The sequence below is a fragment of the Lathamus discolor genome, chromosome 6 (assembly GCF_037157495.1).
Source record: "Lathamus discolor isolate bLatDis1 chromosome 6, bLatDis1.hap1, whole genome shotgun sequence".
Classification (NCBI taxonomy): Eukaryota; Metazoa; Chordata; class Aves; order Psittaciformes; family Psittacidae; genus Lathamus; species Lathamus discolor.
Genome location: NC_088889.1, coordinates 33,547,984 through 33,573,070, shown reverse-complemented (window position 1 = coordinate 33,573,070; position 25,087 = coordinate 33,547,984). Strand labels below are relative to the sequence as shown.

At 38.7% G+C, this 25,087-nt stretch overlaps 1 long non-coding RNA gene across 1 annotated transcript in view; it reads right to left on the bottom strand.

The window, feature by feature from the left end:
• Nucleotides 1-20,998, bottom strand: part of LOC136017560 (uncharacterized) — a 58,015-nt gene extending 37,017 nt beyond the window's left edge. Inside the window, exons 1-4 of the long non-coding RNA XR_010613978.1 lie at nucleotides 20,935-20,998; nucleotides 17,163-18,502; nucleotides 14,215-14,286; nucleotides 13,175-13,370 (exon numbers count right to left, since the gene is read on the bottom strand). This is a non-coding gene — a long non-coding RNA (uncharacterized LOC136017560). The remainder of the gene's footprint in view (nucleotides 1-13,174; nucleotides 13,371-14,214; nucleotides 14,287-17,162; nucleotides 18,503-20,934) is intronic.
• Nucleotides 20,999-25,087: the final 4,089 nt, after the last annotated feature.

The window sequence follows — 25,087 nt, the reverse complement described above, 5'->3', positions numbered from 1 at the left end:
TCAAGGCCAGGTTGGATAGGGCTTTGCACAACCTGGTCTAGTGGAAGGTGTCCCTGTCAATGGCAGGGGATTTGTAACTAGATGATCTTTAAGATCACTTCCAACCCAAACCATTCTATGATTCTGTTGATAATGAATAAAACTGCAACACTGGAAGACACAGAAAGCATCATTGTCAAACTGTAGTAACAGTCTGACAGTCAAGGACCCCAGAGAGTTTTGCGGTTGTCAGCTTTGCAGTCATCATATGAAAAGGTGATGTCTTTAGGCATCACCCTCTCAGCAAAAACTGTTCAGTAAAATCTGTTAATGCTCAGATGGTCCTGCCTGGTCACTCTTAAAGCAGATTACATCCTTCCTCCTTTGTATCAGCTCAGAGGAATGCAACCAGAAAGGAGTATCCTTAATAGCTACCCAGAAAGGAGTATCCTTAATAGCTACAAACTATTAAACTATAAGCCTCTGACAGGCAGTTTTGGTAAATAAGTATCTCATCCATTTCTCAGGCGCAAACTCAAACCAAGAGGAAATCTAGGGGAAATCTAGTGCTTGTGTTTTTATCAGCCTCCAGGGTAATCTGTATGGCATTCTAGCACATTCTTAATGATTCTTCCAAAAACTGATCCTTCTTATCCTGGATTAACCACATTTCTCTAAAAGTAGCTAAAATAAGGGTGAATGATGGGTTTCCTGTTGGCCTTGTGGGATCACAGGAAGTCACAATGGATTTCTTTTGGGCTTTAAAAACACTGTTAAGAATACAAATCACATTCAAGAAACAGTTTTAAGAATATTAAACCAAGAAATTGCACTTTAGTCCTTTGAAAGTGAATGGTGCAATTAAATGAGGAGAAATCAGTTTTAATTACACAGACAGGACATTACAAACATGACAAGGAATTAAAACATTCTTAACTAAAGACTCTTTCTGAGGGAAATCCAGTGGTGCATTGTTGTGTTTTTTTTTTTTTTTTTTAAAAAGAAAAAAAAAAAAGAAAAACAAGCACTACTGAAAATTTCTTAAATAGATGCCAGAAAAATCAGTCTTCCAGAAAAGGAAATTTAATTCCTGCAAGTGATCCCATAATGATATTAGATTATCCTTCCTTTTATGCTTCATAATAAGACAGTTGATAATTTACACTACTGAAACTACAACCTGCCATAATTTCATTTGTAGCCCTTAGTCAGCCAATTACACAAAATGTTTCTTACTTTTTTAACTACCTGCCTTTAATGCATATTGATCTAAGGGTATACAGTATATAAATCTGTCCCTTATCTGTGGAGAGGGAATGAAACAGTGTTTACAATTGACAAGACAATCTTGAGTAGTTTAATCTAATCTATTTAATCAAATGTCACTCATACTTTTCTTCAAACTGTTGAAGCATCTCCTGCATTTAATGCATGAGCAATACTAACAGTCACCCATAATCCTCTGAAGACAAAAGGTAGGTCTCGACTTCAAAGTCTGAATATCCAAAGGAAATGCAACAAAATAAATGCAAGTGTACAATAAATAAATAAATAAAAAATATTCTATTTCAGATGCACATATGAAAAAACTTCTAAGTAATAGAAATTAAATGAAAATTAGCCAGTACTATACTAGTATGTGTGTGACATAGAAAGATATGACAAGCACAATACTTATTTTCTGATCCAAGCTGTCTGAGACTAAATATAATTATTGTCTTGTGAATGGTTGGCAAGTTACAGGAAAACACTCAGTAGGAAAATACTGTATTTTGCCTAGATTTCGCCCTATCGATCTACCTAAACAAGGTTCCACTTCACTGTCAACCTCCAAATTGTGATCAAGGAATGAACGGTCAGAGAAAGTCAATTCAATTTTGTCACAATATAAAGCTTGGGATCAAAAACTATGTAAATACTTGTGTTACCTGATAAGTTTGTCCTGTTCCAAGAAATATTTTAGTAGTAAATCAATACTTTTAATATGCATTTAGAAAGTCCTGCTTAAAAGGAAATGTTCTGTACATTTGCTTTCAAACTATGCCACTACTAGGATGGATTACATGTAGAAAGATTGTGTTCAATAGTGTTTGTATCATTTGTGAACTAAGTTACTCATGAATAATTCTTGACATTATTCAAGTAGTGCTAAGTCTCTGTCTTACTGAGCAATGACAAAGTCCAGAAAGGACCTTACTTTTAGCTGTTAAGATCCATGTACCTTTCCAAAATGTTTAAGATTATGAACATCCCTTCTACTGCAGCCTCACTGGGCTTGGTTTGAGCCACTAGATACTTCCTGGAATGCATAATTTCTAGTTAACACACCCAACAGCCATTTCAGGCTCTTTCCATAAGGCTTGAAGAAATAATCTGAAAATATATGAGTTGAATAAACAAAACAAGGGCTTGAATTAGTTTACAAGGAAAGTCAACAGCCTCAAAGCAAAAGTTAACCAAAATACCTTTACATCTCTACATACAGGAAAACTGTAAATAATTTCAGATTCATAAAGTTAATTCGAAGACTACACTTTCTCCAGCATGCTTGTAGTTTCAGAAGAAATTCACACAAGAGGTTTTTTAGGAGCTTTATCTCAAGGTGTCCCCAAACTTCTGGTCTCATCTGACTGGTGTTTAGGTATTCATGTTCTCAGAGACAAACTTCATGCTACTGCTTAGGTCTAGCTCATACATTAGAGGAAAATACATTCATCTCAGTGCCTTAATTTTCACAGTTTCCTTCACTAGTAGATAAAATAGAGGCTTATTAAAAAGTCTTGTACTTCCATAAACCTTGGCCATGAGCTCCTGCAGACCCAATAGGTACTACTTTTCTTTCTTATATGGGTCAGGTCACCCCATCAGAGAAGAGAGGCCAAATTGTGGGACCAAATTCTAACTTAAAATTTGCAATCTGTTACTGAAGTCAGCTTCAAGCAGGAAGTTAAGAGGAATTCAAAGCACTGAACACTTTGTAATCATTACAGAATGGACATAAGTCATAAAATTACAAAATCTCAAAATCAACAACTAAAACATCATAAGGACTAGTATCAGCTCAGCTGCAGATATTTTTCTGCCCCATCCGGTGCCAGAGGAAGCAGGTTTCCTCTTCATGCTGAGTACACAGAATTTTGACTCATATTACCAGGAAGACTGGAAAGAGCAGCCTCCCCCAAGCTTCTGAACTCATCTGGTATCTGCTCACACAAAGACATCAATGTTCTGAGATAAATCAGCCCCTGGAATGTTTTTGTTTTTAGAACTGTGTTCTGAAAAGGCACTGTTTGCCACACATCTGGAAAAACTGTGCATAGGTTAAAGACGGAGATGGGAAAGCCTTGAGAAAATAAAACATGAAAGAGCAGACTGGGTGGGAAAACTGCTGCAGACTAAGTGAGAGGGTAAAAGGGGACTATCCTATCAGGAAGATGCCTTGCAGAGAAGCTTACGAAGATAAAGATAACATTTTCTTCTGGGGATTGGAGATGCTTCGCTTGACACACATCACTCCCCAGCAGAGTGGGTGGACAGCGAGTTTGAGATTCTATATGAAAGTGAAATCTTTAAGACATAAATAGATAGAGAGGATCACAGAAATTCTACATAGGTTGGTGTTCTTTCTATTTTTTTTTTTTATTTTTTATTTTTTTAGACATCCTTTGTTGAAAAAGAAATATAATACTACTTTCTGGCTGTAGAACATATCTGTGTGGCTGTAGAAAAAAATCTACACAGGCTTTAAGTGCCACCCTTCTTCTAACCCATTTTTTTGTCCAGGGTCCTCACAACTGTATTTAGTAGAAAACTGGAAGTATAAATAAAAAATATATCAGGTGTACCATAGTACATAACATTCCCAGAATCTCCAACACACTGCCTGCTGCCTTACCTCCAGCTTATCACCAAACCTCAAGCCTGCACTTGATATACTGCTGATAGTTATGGATGTCTCTACACCTCTTGCAGTCCTTCCCTAGAACAGTCAAATTCTCTTTACTACCAGTGAAGCTGAAGCTCATTTCTACTCAGCATATTAATACTATTGTTAGGAAAAGCATCTCACTTAACTTTCTGCTACAGAATCAGAAGCAGATCCTTCCATCTGATTTCACATGATCTGACCAATTTCACCTGCAAAGCCATACACACATCTCTGTTATTTCTGTATATACAGAAAAATAAAACTAGGCAGCCATCCAGCATTGGTATAAATGTTCCCTGTGATGAAATGGGGAAAAAAAGCATGCTAATAATACATAAATACAGACCAGAAGTTGCCTGGTAGGGCAATAATTAGTAGCAAGTAAGCTCAAGAAAGTATGCTTGCTATTTACTAGCCTGTAGATATTACTGTAATGCAAGAAAAAAAGAAATGACCCATAAATAATACTGAAAAGAAAGAAAAGTTAAAAACTCCAATCTTATTCCATCACAAATATGCCAGATAAGTTATCAACATGTGAAAAGGATCCAAGCCCACCAGTAAATCTCAAGAACGGTTCTATCAGTTCTGTGAAATGATAAATTCCACAACTAGGAAAATAATTTAAAATGTGTAGCAATACAAGGTACATAGTGAGAGAAAAAACAGTGAAGGTGAAATCATAGTGCACTGAACACTCTAGTAAGGATTTGCAGTTGACCTACAAGTGATGGGCTCTTGACAACATATTTTAATGCCAGAGGTGAGTATTTGATTGTTGCTTGCTATAATCTAAGAAATTTTAGTTAGCTATCACCAAGAGACAGCCAAATGCCTTAGATCAACTGAAGTATGATTTCAGAAAAACACCACTTGATTTGAAAGCAGCAAGAAAAGAGACAATCTATCATTATCCTGAATAGTTTGTTCTATTAGGAGGTTGAACAATGCTGATCTGAATGTCCATAGTCTGGCAAGAACTTGAATTTGAATCATTTCAGAGTTTCAACCAGACTGGCTCCTTATAGTGGTCAATAAATATAAAGGAACATGATCATCACTGTCCACACCACTGTCACCATTTCAAAGGAGAAGACTGAATAAACATTGAAAAGTCTGAAACGCCAGCCTAGGAGTGGAGAAAGGAAGAGGGGCACAATCAAACAAAAGCCAGCTTTCTGTCTTTCTTATTGACTAGCTAAGGTGCCTAATCTACCTTCCTCTCCTATGTCCCCTTTCCATGTTAGAGGTTTGATTGTCCTGGTGCCTACTTCCCCAGCAGTTTGCACAAAAACTTAGTATGTCCAAGTTTTTCAAACTCTAGGCAATTGCCATGCAAAGAAGAGGCACAGCAATAACAACATTTAAGAATCTTCACTTTCAGCCTTTTAGTTAAATTTGTACCTATGCAGAGGGCAAAAGTGTCTGTCAGTATGCATGTCACAGTGGTTGGTGATCCTTCTAATCCTGTCATTAATCAACATGTACTAACACTTGAAAATCTGCTAATGAACATGACTCCAGTAACAACAGTAGGTGACAAATATCTCCAGACTGTTCCATTATATGAACATTTTTAACTTATCAAATCAATTCTTTGTTTTCCTAAATATTTCCTGAAACTCAGACAAGAACATACAAGACGTGTAAATTTTTCTGAAAACCGCTCAACTTTTCCATGCTCTTCTTCCATGCTCTCCTTACATAACTGTTCACAAAGCTTCTTCTTCTGGTTATGTATTTACTCAACAGTTTCATTAGAATTGTATCGTGCTTTGAACAACAGAATTGCATTGTAAGTGTTAGTTTAATCAATCTTTGTTTCTGTAAAAAAATGTTTTAAAAAGAGGAAAGAATAAGAACTAAGCACAGATGAGTAAAGGAGAGTAATGCAGTGTGTAAATGGAGAGGTGAAGGGTGAGTAAGAATTACAGCTGACCTAACTAATCTTGTCTTCAGCCATGTGTGTGCCCAACCATAAGTTGCTAAAAATCAAGAAGCTGCCCCTGCTTGTTATACGCTCATAAAACCTAATGGAGTCATGAAAGAGTCTGTCAACAAGGTAGCTCAAAGTCCCCTTTTATTTACCATAACCAATGGGTGAGAAATTTGTCTAAGCTTAGCCAGGGAGGTGGTGGTATAAGCTATTACTTTTTAGTAAATATCCCTCTGGCCCAGTGTGGCTGCAGAGTCACTGGAATCCTTCCCAGCATAGTACACCAGTATATTTTACAGCAAAAAAAGCTGTAAAAGCAACATACATGACATACAAAATATACATAACTTTGTATTTGTTTATCCTTCACTGAAAAACATTGCAGATGTCACATGTATGTATTCATTCTAAGGGTCATTCACACATGAATCTCTTACAACTCTTTTCTTAAAGTAACTGAGGTTTTGTACAGACAGAAATTCTGTTTTGATTTGTCCCTCCATGCCTTTATTTGTTTCACAATCTGGACTGAAGATGAGGACAATGCACAAAAGATGGTTATTTGTAAGCATTGCTACCCGTAGATCGTCAGCTGGCAACCCAGAGAAAAAGACCGTTTCCTCAGGTCCAGTTCCAGTCAGAACAAATGTTTCACTGTGAAATATGAAAATCTGAGCTCTTCCTTCTCCCACATGCACAAAAAGTTTTGCAAAATGAAAACTACTGTATGTTAGTGCTTTTAAATCTTTGCTATAACTATACCTCTAACGTTTGCTTTAGCTTTGTTGGACTAGTATTTCACTTCAACAAAGGGCATCAGGTGGTTAAATTAATCTCCTTTCTATGCTACCACAGAAAAAACCAAAAGGACTTAAACCCATCCCTGAGCTCTATATGCATTAGGATGAAATATACCAGTGACTGCTTCAAATGCTTTCAATAGTAGTGGATACAGACACAACAGAACTTACATAGGCAAGGCTAGCCTGTTCTGAGACATACATATTCCCTCTGCCCCCTTTTTACTGCTGTGAATGCACAGATAAGATCAAACATAGTCTGTTCAGCACCTCCAACAAAGATGTTCCTTCCCTTCTTAGCGTATATGCAATAATCATCTGCTTCTTGCTCCATTACAGAAACAGGTTAAGAGCACAGCCCAAATACTCTGTGCTTTAGTTACCTTCAAAAGGCACAAAACACTTTTCAAAGCAATCAGAAAAACTGGAGTTATTAAAACTTATCCAAGGCTTGAGCCAGGACCTTAACATGTACAAGGTTGAGTAGCAGAAATCCCAAACACCATATCTGCCACTGATGCCAGTAGAAAGAGCTCTTGCTCACTGTCTAAGTATTAGGCCACTGTATTTTAAGTTTTCATTAATCCTAGATTACTTTAGAAAAATCATTCTTCTTTTCATGCACAAGACAAAAAGTAATGAACTCAACAAGGGTACAAAGGGAAATTTCTTCCAGAACATAACAGGAAAGGTATCAAGATTGCAGATCACTATCTTGCAGAGCACTGCATGGAAATCAAATGGCATACGTGCACTGTACATCAGGGCCCAGAAAAAGCCGACTCCTCCCCTCAGTATCATGGAGCCAAGGGGAACAGGAGCTAAACAAGGAAGATTTCAGTAAGGCATTTGATACTGTCTCCCACAGCATCCTCATAGATAAGCTAAAGAAGTGTGGGCTTGACGATCAAGTAGTGAGGTGGATTGAGAACTGGTTGAAAGGAAGAAGGCAGAGAGTTGTGGTCAATGGCGCAGAATCTAGCTGGAGGTCTGTGACTAGTGGAGTTCCTCAGGGGTCGGTGCTGGGACCGGTGCTGTTTAATATTTTCATCAATGACCTGGATGAGGGAACTGAGTGCACCCTCAGCAAGTTTGCTGATGACACAAAACTGGGAGGAGTGGCTGACACACCAGAAGGCTGTGCTGCCATTCAGCGAGACCTGGACAGGCTGGAGAGTTGGGCGGGGAGAAACTTGATGAAATTTAACAAGGGCAAGTGTAGAGTCTTGCATCTGGGGAAGAACAACCCCATGTACCAGTACAGGTTGGGGGTTGACCTGCTGGAAAGTAGTGAACGGGAAAGGGACCTGGGGGTCCTGGTGGATAGGAGGATGACCATGAGCCAGCAATGTGCTCTTGCGGCCAAGAAGGCAAATGGCATCTTAGGGTGCATTAGAAAGGGAGTGGTTAGTAGGTCAAGAGAGGTTCTCCTCCCCCTCTACTCAGCCTTGGTGAGGCCGCATCTGGAATATTGCGTCCAGTTCTGGGCCCCTCTGTTCAAGAAGGACAGGGAATTGCTTGAAGGAGTCCAGCGCAGAGCCACAAAGATGATTAGGGGAGTGGAACATCTCCCTTATGAGGAGAGGCTGAGGGAGCTGGGTCTCTTTAGCTTGGAGAAGAGGAGACTGAGGGGTGACCTCATCAATGTTTACAAATATGTAAAGGGTAGGTGTCAGGATGATGGAGCTAGGCTTTTTTCAGTGATGTCCAGTGATAGGACAAGGGGCAATGGGTGTAAACTGGAACATAGGAAGTTCCACGTTAACATCAGGAAGAACTTCTTTACTGTAAGAGTGACAGAGCACTGGAACAGGTTGCCCAGGGGGGTTGTGGAGTCTCCTACACTGGAGATATTCAAGGCCCGCCTGGACAAGTTCCTGTGTGATGTACTGTAGGTTACCCTGCTCTTGCAGGGGGGTTGGACTAGATGATCTTTTGAGGTCCCTTCCAACCCTTGGGATTCTGTGATTCTGTGATTCTGTGCTGTCAACAGTGTACAACAGAGCCATGAGCACAGCAAGCAAAAAATCCAGTTGGTGACAAAAAATACTGAGGGAAACAATGCAACAAACCCATAAAAGTGGTTCAGGCAGAATGCAGAACTAACAGCTAAGAGACAGGTTATTTAATTTGAATTTAAATGGGTCTCCTGGGACCATTGCAAGGGGTGGATGCCCCAGGTGATGCAGGTCAGGGACATTCAACCTCATTAGCACCAATTGTGGTACTAATTGTCTATTCTACAATGAAAAGGACAGGGGGATTTTGCTCTGCTGCATAAACATTACTTAGCAACAACTAAAAACATCAGTGTTATCTGTATTGTTCCCAGGTGAAAGTGAAAAACACAGCACTGCACCAGCTACTAAGGAGAAAAAAATGACTGCTACTGCTGAACCCAGGACAGTACCCTCAAGGCTCTGTCATTTTAAGATATTGCTGCTGCCTCTTACTGCAGTGGATAGGAAAGGATTTTGGGTGGGACACCCAACCAAAAAAAAAACCCCAAACACACAATATAAACACAGCAACAAACCAAACTCAAAAAAACCTCAGTTCTGTGTCTGTTTCCTCTTAAGCTTTTGTGCTGACCATCTCAGTGCTGAGGACACAAGATCTACAGCTCTTCTTAAAGAAATTAAAACACAGACTTATTCCTTCAAAAAAGAAAAGCCCAAGTGCAGGTCATCCCCCTAATGCCTAATTTATTTGAACAGCTGTGTATCAAAGCTAGCAGAATTGTCTCCTTTTGTTTGCTGTAAGCCATTTTATGTTGAAGTCCAAAAAATGTCATAACATTTCGTAGTTAATCTATACAAGTGCAAATTCAATGGGACGTGTGGGGAAAATATCTCTTTTATAACACTTTTAATCCCTCTCCATTTACAATGAAAAAAAAAGCACCACTCACAATGGCTTTTTCTATACTTGGAATTTTTTGACAATTAATTCCCAGTGGGTACAGTTTAACTGGTGATAACATCAATGGGAATTGTACTGCCAAAGGTTTGGGAGCTTACAGTCTCATTTCATGTCTGAATGCATATAAGCAATCTCAAGTTACAGTTTAACTGTAGTTAAGGCCTGTAGAGCTGCACTTTCTTAGACATAAACAGGTCCCACCTGTTCTGGGTTCAGCTGTAACAGTTATTTTTCATAGTAGCTGGTGCAGTGCTGTGTTTTGGCTTTAGTATGAGAACATAGAATCATAGAATCATAGAATAGTTAGGGTTGGAAAGGACCTCAAGATCATCCAGTTCCAACCCCTCTGCCATAGGCAGGGATACCTCACACGAAACCATCCCACCCAAGGCTTCATCCAACCTGTACTTGAACACTGCCAGGGATGGAGCACTCACAACCTCCCTGGGCAACCGATTCCAGTGTCTCACCACCCTAACAGGAAAGAATTTCCTCCTTATATCCAATCTAAACTTCTCCTGTTTAAGTTTTAACCCGTTACCCCTTGTCCTGTCACCACAGTCCCTGATGAAGAGACCCTCCCCAGCATCCCTATAGGCCCCCTTCAGATACTGGAAGGCTGCTATGAGGTCCCCACGCAGCCTTCTCTTCTCCAGGCTGTATAGCCCCAACTTCCTCAGCCTGTCTTCATACGGGAGGTGCTCCAGTCCCCTGATCATCCTCGTGGCCCTCCTCTGGACTTGTTCCAGCAGTTCCATCTCCTTTTTATGTTGAGGACACCAGAACTGCACACAATACTGCAGGTCAGGTCTCACAAGAGCAGAGTAGAGGGGCAGGATCACCTCTTTCGACCTGCTGGTCACGCTCCTTTTGATGCAGCCCAGGATACGGTTGGCTTTCTGGGCTGCGAGCGCACACTGCTGGCTCATGTTCATTTTCTCATCGACCAGCACCCCCAAGTCCTTCTCTGCAGGGCCGCTCTTAATCTCTTCTTTGCCCAGTCTGTAGCTGTGCCTGGGATTGCTCCCACCCAGGTGTAGGACCTTGCACTTGTCATGGTTGAACTTCATAAGGTTGGCATCAGCCCACCCTACAAGCGTGTCAAGGTCCCTCTGGATGGCATCCCTTCCCTCCAGCGTATCAACTGAACCACACAGTTTGGTGTCATCGGCCTCAACTTGCTGAGGGCGCACTCAATCCTACTGTCCATGTCAGCGATGAAGATGTTAAACAAGACTGGTCCCAACACCGATCCCTGAGGGACACCACTCGTTACCGGTCTCCAGCCGGACATCGAGCCATTGACCACAACTCTTTGTGTGTGGCCATCCAGCCAGTTCTTTATCCACCGAGTGGTCCATCCATCAAATTGATATCTCTCCAATTTAGAGAGAAGGATGTGGTGTGGGACGCTGGTTTTAGTTGTTGCTCAGTAGTGCTTACTCTGATCAAGGACTTCAGTCTCATGCTCTGCCAGGGAGGAGGGGAAGCTGGGAGGAAGCAGAGACAGGACACCTGACCCAAACTAGCTAAAGAGGTATTCCTTACCACAGCACATCATACCCAGTATATAAACTGGTGAGAGTTACCTGGAAGAGGCAGATTGCTGCTCAGGTCGGGCTGGGTATTGGCAGGTGGTGAGAAATTGTATTGTGCATCAGTTGCATTTGTTGTTGTGCTTTTTTCCCCCTTCCCTTTTTAGTTTTATATTCTCTCCCCTTGTTACTTCCTTTACTATTATCGTTATTATTGGTGGTTTTATATTATACTTTAGTTATTGGACTGTTTTTATCCCAACCTGTGGGGTTTACGTTCTTTCGATTCCCTCGGTTGGTGCGATATTGCTGCCAGTGTACTGTTGTGGTTGTGATTGGCACCTATCTTTCTTTGACTTTCAGCAACAATACAAGAGAAGGATCCTCTGAGAGACCAGGCAACAGGTGGGCAGCTACTTCATCTCCTGCTTCTCCAAGGCAGCAATACCAAAAGCCCATCGGTACCCTTTTGGGTCTTTGAAGTACCCACCCCTGAGATATTCTGTGCCAAGGATGCATGGAGCCTCTGGACCAGTCACGATGGGGTGTTTTTGCCACTTCCTCCCAGTCAGGCTGATTTCAGCCTCCAGTACAGTCAACTCTTAGGATCCTTCTGTCACTCCAGAAATACAACTTGGTTCTACCCCTTGATAGCTTGATGGCATCAGGGTACACTGTGCACTGATGTCTACCTTAGCCTTATACTCCTTTGGGACTGATGTGCCAGGCCATCTGACCCACACAGTCCAGTAAACCTGACTGTCTCTCACCTCAACCTGGTTGGAGGTGGGGCCCCTCTAATAGTGATCATAAGAGTCTCCATTTCTTGTACAAAAGGATTAGAATTCCTTATCATAGGAGTTGGAGTAAAATCAGCTCTTCCACTCCATCTTGAAGCTTCTCACCAGAGACTGGATTATCAACTTTCTTGTGAGGATCATCCTTGACCTTTCAACTCACACACCCGTTCCTCCAGAACTGAGGTACGTTTTCTATCCCACTTTCTCATGTTTCTCCATGATCCCACAGGTAAAACCATAGAGTGCCCTGTGGTGTGTACCTCCTATATGCTCCCTCTTGAGCAATAGGATGCCTTCTGTTAATAGCTGACATGTGGGTCTGTGCATATGGGGAGCTGGATCAGGCCGCTCTTAATTTTTCCCAGCACTATCATTGTCACAGGCATGACTGCCTGGTACTGCCAGAAGAAAGTGCAGAATGTGGAGACAGTTCCCTGTGACTACTGTAAAGATCATTGGTATTAGTATAGGTTCTAAGATCTGAAAGAACTTTTCATCTGTGTTTTGGTTTTGATGTGCTTTCCACTCCTAACACTCCATTTATATCCCAGATCAGGTGAGAAAGTATTGACCACAACCCATGTTCATAATCAAAGAAACAAATACAATGATTATGTCATTTAAAGGGATCTTATGTAGTGTTGTATTCTCCTTTTCATGAAAAGCAACCACATGACACCAAATCCCTCCCCACAGAGCTGTAAGAGAGATACTTCCTGACCCTGTTGTGTCAGGAAGAGAAGTGGCAGAGCCACCTGTCACCTCCTGCAAGAGTCATACCTACTGTCTCGGTTGGTACTGGAGAAAGGTAAAATTAAATTTGCCATCTTTAACTACTTTGAGGATTTTGACATACACAAAGAAGCAACTCACTTGTCTGTCTTGTAGCCATTCTGTGAATAACAAGAAAATTTCTGCTACTTTCTCACTTCCACAGTGAGAAACAACTTTGCTCAGGCATTAAACACCGCTGAGTTTTTCCTGACTCTGCTGCGTACTATGCCTCAGAAGTCAACCCCTGAAATACTTCACAAAACCAGAGAGAAAGATGTAGGCTGTACTTTGTACGACTTCAGAAGCTAAGTTTTTAGGACAAATAGCAAATGCCAGTGAGCTGTGTCATAAAATCCTAAGAGTTTTTGGGGAAGCTATTGGGGAAGATTTTCCCCTATAGAAGAAGGTGGTGTGGGAAGTTGTGAGGGGTGAGGTCCAGCATGCTAGTGGGCAGCTACACTTAAAAGGAAGGAGGCTTGGATGAAATAAGGCAGACACACCTTTGATTCTGAAATGAAGTGACAGTTCATTTATCTTGCCACGAAGATCATTTTCACATCTTTCCTAATATTGTTTTACATACTGTGTTCATACGACTTTTATGACAATTGCAGGAAATGATAAAATTGTTTTACTTCTCTTTAGAGAAGACTATTGTCTTCAATTTGCTCGGTGCTATGGTCTTCACTAGTTAGCCTGGAAATACACATCAGAGAAAATTACACCATGCACCATTTGGGAGGCTGGAAATAATTAAACATGTTTTCATTATTCAATTGGCCTGGGAAAAAGTGAATATATTTCAAGCACCAGTTCTGAAATACTCTTTCTAGTGCTGGCAGCCGGTTATATCAAAACTTTTTAAAAAGCTTGAATATATCATCAGAAATACACAGCAATGGGGAAAACAGTGAGCTGTGTGCATCCCTGAAATATATTTATTCTTTCCTTAAAGGAAAAGATGTATATACCTCTGTGGAAAACAAAACAAAACAAAAAGCCAAAGTGACGGTATGAAAAATATGAATGTTAATAACAATGAAGAATACTTAACAGAAACAGCTGTATATAAGCACTGACGCTAACTGAAACTACAAATACACACAACTTTGAAAATCAAGCCAGCAAAATTTTCTTCTTCAGATTTGTCATGTAATTAAAATTCAGCAAATAGTTTCACTGCAAAACAGCGCACTGTGATATATGAACAAGAGATTATCTTTGTTAAACAACTTCAGTTTTGATAGTCCTGCCCTAAATACCCTCAGATTCAGCTGCAGCTTTATTTTTACAAAAGGCCAGAGCCTACAAAGGACTTTTAGGGGACTAAAAAATATCGGGCACAGAAACTTCCAAGCTGAGTGCACAGATTCCCTACAGAATCCATTCAGGGAGACAGACCCCTCACAGCAGCATGCCAAAAGGAAGCCGGGGACAGGGTCTGAAGCAACTCAGTGTTCCTCCAGCTCAGCAATCACTAGATGACAATTAGCCAACAGGGACGCTCTGTGGTCAGGAACACATCAGAAATGTCACTCACCGTCCTTCAAGTGGTGGGTCCCAGTGGCATAGGAGCACTTGCTGTTCCTGATCTTCAGCCCCGATCATCCTCCTGGAGGGAGAACCTGTGTTTGTTCCTTTCTTCATGCTGAAATGGGTGGACTCGTTTTGCTTTAAAAATAACCCACAGGCCTAGGTTGTCACAGTGGAAGTGTACCCTTTTCATTTTGGGTCCTGAGTTACCTGAGATGTGTATCTATAACCTTCTCAACTGGTCTTTTCATCCCTAATTCAGGTGCACCAAACAATGGACACTTTGCAAGTGGGCTCTTTCAGAACTATTGCTCTTTTATGTGAAAAATGCATAGGACAGTAAAGAGCTTTTAGGATTTTTTTTTACAGATCTTAGAGCTGTGTAGGCACTAGAAGTTCTGTTTTCTGAAGAATTTCCAACATATAACAAACCACCCAGACTCCAAACCATTCAGGAAGGTAAGTCTTAGCAGGGGTGACTCAAACAAGGAAAAATTACTGTGGCTGATAAATTTTTCCAAGTGTTATAATTTACAGAGTGGGATAAAACACAACAGAAACAGAAAGTAAAATGCAAGAGGTAAAAGCAAAAGCAAAACTTCATTGTTATGAAAATAGTAAAATTAGATTTTGTAACATTGTGGTGATTATTTCTTTGTCCCCCCACAAAATGAAACTTTGCAAACTGTATCAAATATAAGAAATGCAGTCTTGACAGAATCATACCTTTCAACAGAATATGATCCCCTCAAGATTTCTTTGTCCTAGACTATTTCTTAAATCTTTCAATTCTTTGAAATTTGGAAATCATTCTGAATAGACACAAAATGTACCCTTAAGCCTGTTTGTTGCCAGAGCATTTAGAAACATTAGTAGATGAAACAGAAAACTATCAGAAAAACTCCATCAGCTATTTCAAATTAGCTTTCAGAACCTAATATCACTGATGGTTTGTGAAATGTGGGGCTATGTTTACTGTGAACATCAGCAGGAAATGGATTGCTTCAGCTTGCCTTTACAAATGAAGCAAATCACATACAAAATTGTTTGTCAGTGACTTCAAATTTGAAATAACACATTCTTCTTGAAGCTAAGACAAATGTAATTTAACTGACTTATAAATACTTTTATATTTAAAACTGTCATTCCTATGAGCTGACTTTTTTCATGACTTGACAGTTACATTAAAACAAAAATAAATTTAAATCTGAGACAAGTATGCCTCCACAGTTGTAATTTGAACTTCAACCAATAAAAAAATCAAATGTCAATGATGAAATATGTTCAACCTAAAACAATATCAAGATTAGAAGAGGCATTTTATTCTTTTCATTCTTTTAATCTGAACTTCTAAACATTATTATCTCAAAATACTGATTTATAAAAATTAAACATGTATTTACTTAATTAAAACCATTTGTGAACCACCAAACTCTTTTGCAAGATTATGCAAGGAGAAAAAAAATATTAATTAGTTCTTATTTTTATTTTACTACAATGAGAGTGAAGCTCTGTAAAACATTCCTGAATCAAACTAAACAAGTTTTGGTTAGTAATTGAAAGCAAAATAGTCATGCCTTAAGGATGATTCATTTTCCTGTAAATACTTTTTTCTGCCATTACAGTTGAAATATACATCTTCAGTGACACAGGTACAAATACCCAGAGTCTAACTGAAGATGCCACTCAAATCACTAAGGTTAGTTTTCATTGACCTCAAAGGGTCAGTGTAGTCTCCTGTGGATGAGCAACAATATTTGCTTTCACATGCAAAGTATGCTTTGTCCATTTACAGCTACAGGAACATGCACCAGAATGCACATAAGCAGCTTTATTTTAAAATAAAATGTGTAGCAGCTACATACAAACTCATCCCATAAATGGGTAATTTGGTGGTTTCCCCTTAAAAATATAACTTAACCTGACATACCAATGCTAAATGAGCTTGGTGTAATAAAAATCATTGTACTTGTTACTGTTGTATTATATTTAAAACAAGCCTGCATGTGACAAGAACAAATAAAAGATAGGTTCTAATTGCTCCTGCAAGGAAGACACTTCATAAAACTTTAGACTGCCTAACCCAGTCCAGTAAAGCCAAGGGAAGATTTACTGAACGTCCACGTTTCCCTTAAAGGAAGAAAAACACAGACAAACTGATCATCACATTAGTACACTCTAGTCAAGCAGCTCTATGCAAAGTTGAAAACTTCATGTACAGGACATTCAGACTTTGACCCTGGGCTGCAGCTCAGGACTTATTACACACCTGGGAATCCACACAAAGCCCATGAAACAAAGAAATTTTCTTACACAAAGCCGTAGGTAAAAAAAACCCAACAATAACACTTCAGATTAAAACTAATCTTTTTCAGCACTAATTTTTTTCTTAAATGCAACTAATGATCACATGACCCTTCGTATCTTTTTAGCTCTATGTGATGTTTAAGCTGACAGTCTTTTTGTTATTTTGGAGAGGGCTGAAGACTGTGCTACCTATTTAAAGTAGCTTAAAGGATGAGAAGCTGCTGAACTGAGGCCTCTGCAACAGCAAAAAGTGGTGTTGGGGTTGTAGAAAATAATACAGTACTAGCAATTTAATGAAGCATTTCTTTCTGTACATTAGTTAAAAATTAATTTAGAACCCAGAAGTCTGGTCCTGATTTCTAGAAAATTGATGTTTAAACACCCAGTGAATTGTATAAAGGAGAGATAAACTTCTAAATTATTGACCACTGCTGCTTATGTCATCTGTTTGCAGTTCAGGTGGCTGGTTTCTTAAGGGATTTTAGAATGATTCAGAGTCTCCTTATCTCAAACACTGACCAAACTCAGGCAGACACAGACATAATCTGTACCACAGTAGATCAGTCTGACAAACCAAGGCAATGCATCACTCCCATGACACTGGGTTTTTCTAACACATGGAATTACACTAAATAGCACATGCTTCACCTTTGCTCTCCCAGCTGTTCAGAGCAAGCATATCAAGTTTGGACTGTGCGGTATCATCACTGCTCTTCATACTGGTAATGGAAGGACATCTATTTCTAAATAAGTAGTCATGGCTCCAAACTCTTCTGAATCACCTTCCAGTCTGCTGGTCCTTCAGGATCTCTTCAGTAGCACTGTCACAGACTTGGTTGTTTAAGGCTAGGAGAAATTCAGATTTTGTAGGAAAAGGAAATATTTGCCATTGAAATGAGTGATAAAAAAACCCCAAAAAGTCTAGCTTTCGAAGACAGAAAAAGTTTTCTCTTTAAGGCTGAAAGTTTCTGTGTAAAAGCTTGTCTGTTTTTTCCAACTACAGTTAGTTTAGCTTCAGTAGGTTTAAAAAAATTCTTCCTATGCAACATCAGGATTCCTTGAACTAAAAGTGGTAATAGTACTATAAATGTGATAAATAGTAACTAAGATGTTCCAGATATAACGATGTAAAACCCAATTTGCACAATTAGAACATCATATTTAGGGGCAATAAAGTCAATTTTGTTCTTTGCATTTTGAAAATTTGTTCTTTTTTGTTTTATTTTCTTATTCAGTTCTTTTTGGTATGTGCTATTAAGATTAGGTGTGATCTATTTTTATAAATAAGGGTATTTCTGTATGACCCAAAAAGGCAGATTTATGCTTACTAAGAATTTGAAAACTGTATAATTAGCTGCAAAGAGCAGAAGACAACATTTTGTTGCAGAGCAGAGCATAATAAAATTTCACTAACTTTGTTTTTTTAAAAATGCATCTTCTAAATTGCTCTTTTAGATGTCTAGATGGTGACAGGCAAACTGACTGAGGCAAGCAATATAACAAAATAATTCAAGGTAAAATATCACTAAAACGGTAAGAAGGGATTCTCTGATCTTTTCAATGGAGCTGGTCCAAAAATAATGATAAAATTTGATTTTAAATATAGTCCAGTATGAAATGAGTCTTACTTTTGCATTATCTGATTCTGCCTGTTTTACTACTTTACAAGCTCTATCTTTAGTGTAATTATATGTTTAAGTATCCCTAGCAGCAGTATGTTCTTACCTGTAATGACTGCAAGCAGCTATGAATAGGTGTGGGAGGAAAAGAAGATTTTCTGTCTTGTAAGTAGATAGTTTGCTTTTTCACTATTTCTTTTTTACCTTAAGTCACAGCAACTTGTCAACATTTCTCTGACAATCAAAATATTTAGTTTTGCTAAATTTTGGAAGTTTGTTCAGAAAAAAGATTAACTTATCTTGATAGAACAAAAGATATCCTCTTTCTTGTCTTCCATGCTACCCAAGGGAGATGCAAGATGTAGTCATCTACAGAACAGTATAGAAACATGGCAAATTTTATTAAAGACTTGCTTTCTTACTATAATCTAACAGCTTCCTCTGATCCAAAGTTCCAGATATTCCTGAGTAGCAGGTTGTATCTTATGTTTATTAACCTTTGATAGATTATTGTTCTCAGAGTCTGCTTAATGAGTTTTTAAATTTGGGTCAACATACTGTAGCAACATGTTACACAGATTAATACATTTTTATGTAGGAAAAAATGTTACACAAACTCAACATTTCTGTTTGGGTTGAACCTACTATATGAGAACTTAATTTGATTTCCATTCCTTCCTGTATTCAGAGAAACAGTGAATAGTCTATTGCATATAAACATGCCTTCCCCAAGAAAATAATGCTGCTTTAGATCTCTGTAATTTCTCCCTTATTTGTGTGTGTGTGTGTGGAGGTTCTGTCTTGTATAATCCTAGTATTTTTGTATGTCCTTAATACAGAAGCCAGCCATTTGTTTCTTTTATCAAACTTCTCTCCTTTCGCTTCACCTTATCTTGTTTTACAGTATCCCATTTTTGAATAAGAAGATCAGAAATTAATTCAATGTTGCATCTATGGGCAATCCACCAACATGTATGGTAATACATGATATTTTCCATTTCATATTCAGTCCTTTTCCTAGTATTTCTTAAGCTTTGATTACTTTTTTAAAAAAATATTTTTCTTAATATGAGAACTTGACAACATTAAAAATGTCCACAACTGTAGAAGGCCTTCTTTGCTTTCTAGAGTGAAGGAGGAATAAAGTTTGACATTAAATATTTCAAGTTTACATCTACAAGATCTTAAACAAAACAAACAAACAAAAAAAAAAACCCAAAAAAACCAAACCAAAAAAAAACCAAACAAAAAAGAATTGTCAGATTAGAATCTTGATATAGCCAGAGTGATCTAAGTGAACATGAACAACAAATGGTGCAGCTAATATATTACAGAATCATAAAACAGGGTTGGAAAGGACCTTAAGATCATTTAGTTCCAGCCCCCTGCCATGGGCAGGGATACCTCACATTAGACTGTGTTGCCAGCTGCATAAAATGCCCTGCACATAATTCCTCCATCACGCTGGCATTTTCAGACTGGCATTTCCTACCAATGTTGTATTTGGATAAGTTTTTCAGCAGCTATGCTGTCTTTGACTTTCTGCCAAAATACAGGAAAGCTTTCAATTCTCAGAAGTTGCTGTAAACAATAAACAAGAAGAAACCCCAGCACTCTCCTGTCACACGCTGAATGCCTTTTGTGCTGTTCAGTATCCCATTCTGGAGACTGGAACTAGATGAATTATTAACTTCTGCTGGCAATCCAGGGTCTTTGCTGGGAACAAACTATCTATCTCACTATCTTGTTCTCTGGAGTGCTTGCTTGGCTCCTGGTCTGCCCTTCCCCACCATGGAATTTGCTCTACAAACCTGTGCACAGGGGAGCATCACCCAGGCTGTGGAAGCTGCTAACATCACTCCCCCTTCCTGACCATTTGCCTCTTTATGTCCAAAACCAAGAAGGAATCATTGGTCCTCTTATTCAATTGCAAATGTGATTCTTTTTTTTTTTAAATAGCTGATGCTTTTAATGGGAATTTTTCCTTCAGTGTCTCATTTAAAACACTCTGACTTAGTAAAGCCTATTTGCATGAATGATGTTTGAAAAGTAAATGACTTCTCCGATTTTATTTGAACCATACATTTAGACAAAAAAGAATGATAAGATTTTTCGATTAAAAAGAAAAGGAAGTTGGTTATGTGACACTTAAAGAGTTTTATCAGGTCTTCAGTGGTATGTAGAAAGTTAAATATTTGTTTTGCAAAGCAAATTCCACAGCACATTCATCATCACTGTTCAGTTCTATGGGATACGATTTTGCTGTGGAAGCACAAGACAGAAGTCAGGGCTCCGACACTTCATTGAAATACAGATGTTGATTTTATTTCTGACCTAGAAAAAGTCAGTTAACTTTGAGTCTTTCACCTGCCAGATTTAAATAGGCTGCAATTATTTTTACCTGTATCAAAGGGGTACATGATTGTGAAAATCATGTTTTACACGGCTATTATGAGGGTGTTCAATGGGAGTGGAGATGTACTATTTTTTTCTCTCAGTGTCAGGATGTTTAATCATGTTGGGTGGTGTGATATAATAGGGACAACAAACATGATAAATGCTCACTACACTTTATCCTGCTCATCTGCCAATGGTTATTCTGATTACTACATTTGCAGCAAGTAAAAAAGAGCACATTTTAATGCAAACTGAAATGGGGAAGATTGATTGTTTTAACATATTAGCATAAACTGAAATTGCTGATTTCTGAGATTCCTTCTGAGATTCCTGCTGTTGAGGTGTTGGCCTTGGGATGGATGACTGCTTCCTATGCCTGCCACTATATCAGAGCCAGGACGTACCCACATTTTTCCAAAGAACGGGCCAGGTATACTTGTATTCCCATCATCTCCTTGGAGAGGGTCTCTGCAGTTGCTGGCCACCTAAAGATACAGGAAGGAGGTAGGTGTACATACAAACAAGGCTGCTGCAGAGAAGGCATTCCTGAGTCCTGCAGCAGGTATTTCCTTTGTGCAGTCAGAGTTACCCTATAAAGTTGGTTTGCTTCTGTGATCTCCTTTTTGATAGGGGAATTTCTAAATAAGGGCAATGAAGCTCTTAATGGCCTTAATGGCACAAGCTAGCTTTTAATTCATATTTACACAGAAGCCTCAGCTCACTGTTCCAACAGCATAAAAGGCTATAAAATTAAAATAAATTATATTTATAGCCACTGTAAGGCCTCTTTACAGTGTGAAAGTGACAGAAATGAGATGCCGGCAGGTTTGCAAAGTACTTTGAAGGGAGCCTTGTTTTATAAATTGGAAAGCATTATAATCTTTCAACTCACTATTTTGTGAAGGTTTCTTTTGTTGTGAGGACAGGTTTGGCTGCAATCACTTTACACCTTTGGCTGTAAAAAGTATGTGGTGCTGCCATCCATGACACTATCCCTACTAACCTGATGAGCATGCTGGGGAGGCTTGATCCTGCCAGATCCTTCACCACCTCAAAGGCTGTCAAACCTGTTGTCATTCACATATTTGGAGCGTGGCAGCTCCAGCATGGGATGTGTGGAGGAACCTGAAAAGGTACAAGAAATGGGAATAAATTTGGAAGATAATGGAAAAAAATAATATAGTGAGAACTTTCCTAATAATACCATAAACTGCAGAACAATGATCCACAGAGTGCTAAAACTGTCTGGTAAAAGAATTGGAAATGCTGTTGTAAGGAACAGATATGCTTCAAGCATATGTTTAACTTCCTCAGGTCAGATCTGTAATTCTTTATTTAGTCATTAGTGCAGGTCTTGAAATGGATATGACTTTTTTTTTTCTTTACTCCAGATAAAGAATTGCAAATTTGGCCTTGTCTGTATGATTCATTCCTGGCAGTGTCAAACTGAAGTCTTTAATGTTTGGGTTTGATAACCTACTGTTCACAAGCAATTTATCAAAAGTGTTATTAAGTTAAAGACTAGCTGATTACAAAAAATTTTTTTATTTTATTTACCAAAAGTGACACAGTTACCAAACACACACACTCTGCTGTCTGTGATTTATCTATATGACACTTTTATCTCAAAAAAATGAACAAAAAAAGTGATAAATAGGTCAGACACCATGACTTCTACCTTCTCATCAAAAGTTAAACCCCAGTGTTGCACACGGAGTGAAGAGTTGCTTATGCAAATCTCCAGCATGATACACCTGAATCTTTTCTCACCAAAATCACTACATCTTAGAAGGTAGTCTAGGGAAGCCAGTACACCAACATCAAAGAGCACAGAAGAAAGCCACTCCCAGAGTCCTAGTTATGTAAAAAGCAAGGTGATGCTATTTAGAAACCTTATCCTAAAAGGAAATCTGATATCTATAATTTTATTTTCTTAGGAAAAAAGAACCTTGATAACTCTGTCAAGGAATGTTGTAAATCTGGATGTTGGAAGCAGAAAGCAAGGGTGACTGAAATACTACAGTGCAGTGGTTCATGCTTTCTGTTTAACTGAACTTCTTTTACATTGCTTACACAAGCACATGTATTACCCAGAATTATATGCTCACAAACTGTTAGAAAGGCTATGCAAAAAACAATCTATAAAGAGGAATCTGAGGTGCCTTACTGAGTCACTTAGGTCCTAAGACTGTACTTACAGCCTTGATATTCAGGCTAAAAATCAGTCACGAATTCTCATTCATCACCAATGGAACTTTTGTTCCTGTTCCATGGGCCCAGTACACCAAAGTATTAGACTTCCTCTGCCAGTGGCACACCTATTTAACACTTTGCTGGAGTTTTGTTCCAGCAGTCTTAATTTAAAAGGTCTTGATGCATATTTTTTTCCAAGCCTTGCAACAAAATTCAAGGGAAAAAGAGTAAAATTGAGATAAGTGATACGAGTTAACATACATTTCATGAAAGTTGTGTTAAGATTATATACACTAAGATAATTTCCACTAGAATAGAACTATGCCACAAAGTGCCTGGAACCTTATCTTGCTGTCCCACCAATTTTGTGCTACAATTTATTTCGGTCAAGTTAATCCTTATTTCTGTCTATATTTTAGTTAAGAATTGTGGCCACTGGTGGTGAAACTGGTCCACTAATGAGCTATCCCAACAGAGGGAACTTTAAAGCAAATTAAAGAGACTTTAAAGCAAATTAAAGGGAAAACTGACTTGAGACAGTTACACACAACCAGATGTCCAGTGATGTAACTGATTTGAGTATAAACTGACCTAAATTGTACGTGATTCAAAATTTCTTGGCTTAGAGGACAAAGGATATTTGTAGCATGAGATCGTATGATCCTCTCTCTGAGCAACAGTATTTTCATAGGAAATCCATGTCCCTGTAGAGATTGAACAGCAGAGCAAAAGCAGGCATCTTTCAGAAGTCATCATTTTAAATAACTTTATAAACTTTCTCTATAGTACCTTTTGTAAGCCACAATTCACCACATTTTTTGCAATCACAATTATGAACTTATACTGTTATTAGTTACTGAATAGCTGAGCTAATGTTGAATGCATGCTAACACATTTCATGAGGGCGATCTGTACAAGACCTTTCTGATAGATAAGAGTAACCAGAGCTATTTAATAGGGAAACTGAAACAAGGAGATGAAATTATTTATATAAATCTGTTGTATATAAGTATCTCTCTCTGCTGAGGTCCCTGATAAGTTGGTATTTACTGCCTATCTCTCTTTATCTATGTCATTGTGCCAAAAGGAGCAACATTAGTGTCTAATAGCAATATCCTCAAAGGTACTTAAGCAATTTTCTTCTCTTCTGCCCTTCAGGATATAGCCAGAGAAATGTAGATAAGCAGAGTGATGGATTCCTAAGCTTTGTTTAAAAGAAATACTCAGAGCCTATCTGTTTACTCATGGGCACAAAATAGAAAGTTTTCTTTAGAGAAGAAGACAGCATAGAGAGGACTCTCCAGATATTACTTATAGCATAAGAATTCACCATTATCTCTATGGGATCAGAAGTTCAGAGTGAAGTTTGAGATACTGGTTTTTGCTACACTGAAATTCTGAGCTGATTTCATTCTTTCATTTTAGACCATGGCAAGAGCCTGACATGACAGCAGAGCTCTTGTCTGTGAAAAGAACCACAGCTACTATTTCTATCTATCTGAGGTTATGTATCTTCCAACTGATCCCCTATTTTATTGTTCTTAAACCCAGACACTGATGTTGCTCTGCTCGTAACTACCACATGTAGTGATGCATTGCTCAGAGACACACCAGAAAAATATAAATTTGGATTTGTAGCCTCTGTTTATCTAACCAGATTATAATGTACTCAGAAGGCAGAAATAACATCAGAATTACAGAGATGAACTTTCCAGGAGTTTTATAAATGCGTCAAGTCTTCAACATTCACTTACGAGTTCTTTGTAGAATAATCCTAGTGAATACATTTATAAATGTATTTCTAACTTCTTCCTGGAACTCATGCATTATTTCTCCATTTTTCCCAGATGCAAACACTGGTGAAATGACTGATGCAGTTTGGTCTTTACAATGTAACTGGAAAAATCATTGCTGCAACAGTATAGTATCTCTTTAGATTTTCTTCCTTCCTTCTCTGAGTTCTCATTAGCTCCATCCCAGAGAGAGCTTTTAGTGCAGCTGTTCCTGCCATAGCATATGCCTTGCACTAGCTGTTTTCTTTTTCTGTCCTTTATAAGAGAGTTTCATGCTTACCCTGTCATCCTTCTGAGGCAGCACATACCATACTGAGAGTCAATAATAAGAGTTCAAATCCATGTCAAGACAAACTCCCAACTAATGATTAGCCAAGATAGACAAACAATGAAAGATGTCACCACTGTCATTCATTTTACTCCATTTAAGTCTATCTGAACAGGCAACGAGGGAAAGAGAGAAGCCACTTGTCACATGTTAACCAGGATGTCCAGAATGCCCTCCAAAAACAGTGAGAGCTTACTGAATTAATGCTTTCCACACCATGTTGTCAGGGCAGAGTCTGCTCTC